This window comes from Sapajus apella, unplaced genomic scaffold (genome assembly GCF_009761245.1).
Source record: "Sapajus apella isolate SASKATOON/1434 unplaced genomic scaffold, GSC_monkey_1.0 scaffold27, whole genome shotgun sequence".
Lineage (NCBI taxonomy): Eukaryota > Metazoa > Chordata > Mammalia > Primates > Cebidae > Sapajus > Sapajus apella.
The window spans coordinates 24,489,071-24,493,916 of NW_022436967.1; positions in this window are offsets into that span (position 1 = coordinate 24,489,071).

Below are 4,846 nucleotides of genomic sequence, written 5' to 3' on the forward strand. Positions count from 1 at the left end.
AGGGAGGGAGGGAGGGAGGGAGGGGAAGGGAGGGAGGAATGGGAAGAGGGAGAGGGAGAAAGAAAGGAAAGAAAATGAAAGAAAGAAAGAGAAAGAAGGAAGGAAGGAAAGAGAAAAAAAGAAAGAGAGAAAGAAAAAGAAAAACTGCATTGTCTGCCATAGCCCTCATTGAATGTTTTTGTTTTTGTTTTGTATTTTTAGAGGGAGAGGTGAGGGTCTATGAAGAAAAGATGTTTCCTTACAGCTAGTGCTTGACTTACAACCATGATTGGGACCGGCAGACCGGTCGTAACACGATTTGGTCGTAAGTTGAGTAGGCTATATGTACAGTTGAAATGGTGCACGCGGAGATGGTAGTGCTGCCGGAAGCTGGTCTGCACTGCCGTACGCCCAGCTGGGCAACGTTTGCGCTGCCAGACGCGGAGCAGTCGTGGCTAGTGATTGTGGTCGTAAAGTCAAATGGTCATAAGTTGCATAGGTCGTAAGTTGATCAATGCCTGTATTTGTAAAATAATAAGAATATAATAGATATCATGAGGTTTTTCTGATGTTTCAATGAGTTAATGTATGTAAATGTCAGCAGTCTTGGCATGTAGAAAGCATCCAACAAATGCCACTCCTATAATAATTATTAATAATTATTAATACTTAGCCCAGTCTCTCTACCCTTGGCTTCACATTACTAAGTATTTATCAATTAAGTAAAGAAAAAAGTACTTTTTTTTTGGTTGACTCTCTTTGTCTCTTTGTCATCTTTTATTTTCTTCTCTCCAGAGAGTCTTTTCCAGTCATCTATTGGCCTCTCTTCTAAATGGGTATTCTAAGAGCCTCTCCCTCTTGTTCATTCTAGTACTTCACTCTAATTATATTGTCTTCCACTTTCATTAAGGTGCTTTGGGAAATTTATCAAGTAATAATTGTAAAATAACCATCCTAATATTACAGTTGTTTAGAAGTAAACATTCAAATCAACATAAACATTAAAATTAACTTTAACTACAAGATTTGTTCTTTATATAAGATCAATGGAGTGGAAGTGTCTATTTCTTTTCAAAATTTACCAGAAGCCCTTAATGAATTGTCCATCAGTATTTCTAGATTACTAACGGTGATCACAAATTTCAAGCCCTCTAGTGGTCAACACTATCTTGCTCATTCTCTAAGACTGACAGTAGTCTTCAAATAAATTGAAAAACTAGTATAGCTTGAAAAATATTTCCTCCAAGAGAGGATTAGATATTATTCCTGTCCCCTTCTCAGCATACTACAGTTGAAGCCAGCTTATTTATTACACCAAAAAAGTTGCTGGCTATCAATGTTAAATTTTTAATAATATATTTATTTTTATTGGGAATAAGAAAGAATCATAAAAACAAAATAAATTATCAGTTCTTCCTGACGTGAAAGTGAACAAAATATTTTAGAAATACAATAAATTTAGTTTTTTGACTTTAGGATCAGAGGTAATCACTTATTATTTACATATGTTACTCAGAGGAGCTATGTTCTAAGCACCAGCTTCTAACAGCTTTTATAAACCCTAGACTATAATATTTACCTGATAGGAATTTTTGGTGGGAAACAAGGTTAAAATGCAGATTTTGACTAATTTACTACGTGGAACAGAATAGGTGCTCATCAAATCCATAAAATAATCATGATGTCATTACTTTTTAGTAATAAAGGAAAATTAAAACATTTCTTTAATGTCTTATGAAAGTCAGATTCTTACTGGAATTACGTGATTAAATCTAAAAGCAAGTGAAATGTGTGTATTTAAAAAACAATTATTCCAAGTTGTGTATAACTTAATAAGATAGCTACCATTTTGCAAAAATCTATGATTTGTTTTTAATTTAATACACAGTGTTTTTTAAAATGTAGAAATACCTCTCTTACATTTCAATAGCTAAAAACAAAATTAGTTTTTCTAAAAAAATGGCTAGCTATAAATAATTGCCGTGATTCTATGTAGTTAATGTAAGATTATTACAAATATTTAAAATTAAAAAGAAAGAATAGAGACATAAAAATAGTTATGCATGGAAATTATATCTGACTTTTTAATCTCTAAAAAGGTAAATCAGTTTTTGATAAATTATATGATATTTAATTATATTTTATTTGTAAAATATCCTTGCTGCATTGTTTGATTGAGTATACATATAACACTGTGAAAATAAAACAACATATTCTTCTTCTCTCATTTTTTTTCCATTAGAGAAAACATGTAGATATTTTCACTAATATAGACCAGGTAATAATTTATCATATTTTACTGTAAAGTCACCAAGTCAAGCTGTAATGAATTTTATATATAGGGACATATGTCTATTTTCTTGACCTCATTTCTCTGCCAAATTTAGATCTAGAAATGTGTAAACATAACGTATAGAATTTTTACTTCAAGTCACACAGATTCTTAGTTGGAAAGGACCCCTGTACCAAAAGACAAATAAAAGAAAAACAAAAAAATTAACATGACTATTTCATGTATATAGAGGAGACACCCAGGGAGTGAGTAATTCTCAAAGGAGTGGCTTTAAATCTCAGCTTACGTAGTATCTTCAACAAAGAACAGTAAATTTTTTGGAGAAATAAGGCAAAGGAAAAAGACTCTGGGTCTCTGTGGGCAGGAATTTGGGGAAAGGCAAATAAATGATGGCTGAAGGATAGTCAGTAAAGCTTATTAATGTAGATCCTTGGGTATTTCAGATGATGAAGGTCTAAGCCTTTCATCTTTGCAAATCTGTACACCACTTTTAGGCAAATAAAAAATAAAAATAAAAAAAAGGGAGGGCAGAAAGCTTTCCTGCACTTGCTTCTTCATAATTTTGTTCAGCAAAATGTGAACAGTCCACATTTTGGGGGCTGCATATTCTGGTCTCCTCCTACAGTGATTCTATAGGGATCAACCTAATAGAAAAGAAATAAGTATACCAGATGAAGTAAAGAATGCCCAGTTAAATTTGCATTTCAGACAAACAGTAAATAATTATTTAACATCAATATGTCCCATGCAGTGATTTTAAGTATACCTCTGCCTCAAATATTACATGGGCGTGTACTAAATAACTTCTTGTTTATCTGAAGTTCAGATTCAACTGGGTGCCCTTTATTTTTATTTTCTAAATTTGGTAACCTCAAAAGAAAGATTAAACTTATTTTGGGAGAAACATACAAAAGAAATATTTCAACAATCATACCTTATATTTTAATTGAAAAATAAATGAATCTCCAGTCTTGTAGAAATGCAAAGCCAACCTATAAAGAATTTTAAACACATAAAGAAAAAAAGAAAAAAAAAAAAAACCACACCACACTAGCTCTTGCTCCAAATCTAGATCATTTCTATCATTTCTACTTGTCATGTTTCTCATTCTAATATAACATTTCATCATAAATAATTGACTCTTAGGAAATTTGTGTGGTTAGTGGGCAGTCTGAAATATAAAAATTTAGAGCTGGATGCGATAGCTTATGCCTGTAATACGAGCACTTTCACTTTGGGAGGCTGAAATGGGAGAATTGCTTGACTCCAAGAGTTCTAGACCAGCCTGGACAATATGGTGAAATCTCTCTCTACAAAAAAGTACAAAAATTAGCCAAGTGTGGTGGCATGTGCCTGTAGTCCCAGAAGCTTGAGAGACTGAAATGAGATGATCACTTGAGTGCATGAGGTCAAGTCTACAGTGAATCATGATTGCGTCACTGCACTTCAGGCTAGGCAACAGAGTGAGACCCTGTTTCAAACAAAAAAAAAAAAAAAAAGAAGAAGAAGAAAAGAAAGCAGAGATTTTGCAAGATCACTTGAGTCCAGGAGGTCAAGTTTATAGTAAGCCATGATTGCATCACTGCACTCCAGTCTGGGCAACAGAGTGAGACACCCTGTCTCAAAAAAAAAAAAAAGAAAAAGAAAAAGAAAAAGAAAAAAGAAAAAAAAAGAGGTTTTGTGAAGCACTACCCCATCTACCAAATTCTATCCAATTGACATATCCTTACCTTCCGTATCACGGCTGATTGAGCCAAGAATGAGTATCACATTCAATCAAAATCTCTTTCCTGGTGATTTGCAATTTATTCATTTTATTCATATTAATTTTCTTTGAGTGATTGGATCTGAAATATGCAAAGCCATGACCATCTGATGGGGCCTCCACTTGACCATATGATGCCTTTTGGAAACTAGAAGAGCTACCCTTTCTAGGACAACTCAGCCCTCAGGGTTCACTACATGGCTAGCAGAACTAGGACTGTATTTTAACTCCCTCAGCTGGTTATCCTTGTGTAGTAAGCAACCCCCATGCCTTTATGGCATATCCTTGCCATTTTATGTCATGTAAAATAAATAGTAGAGCACAAAAAGAAGTACAAATGAGAGATGGAGTCAGAATACTGCTAGCTTTTGGATGTTTTTCCGTTTCTAAATTCTGAATCTCTTTGAGACAAGGATTATTCCTGTCACTGTATTCTGTAAAATATACTTGAATTGTTATAGTAAATTCTTCCATTGTAGTTCAAACTTCTTTCTGCCACTTGAAATCAAAGAATTGTAATTAGTTACATAAATGCTGGCTTTAAAGTAATGTCTAGGAATCACTGGCAGATTCTGATAAGATTCTGGTCATAACCTATAATGAATTGATGTTTGAATACATCAAAGTGCCTTTCTTTTACTTCTAGATTTATCTCCTGAAATCCCTTTCAGATTCTGGGTTTCTTAAGGTTTAAGAGACTGATAAATCCTTCTTGAATATAGTTAATCAAAAAGGATTGTCTTCAACTGCATCCAGAATGAGTTTAATTTTCATTCACTTTCTATGTATAATAGGTTCCTCAGGCCAGA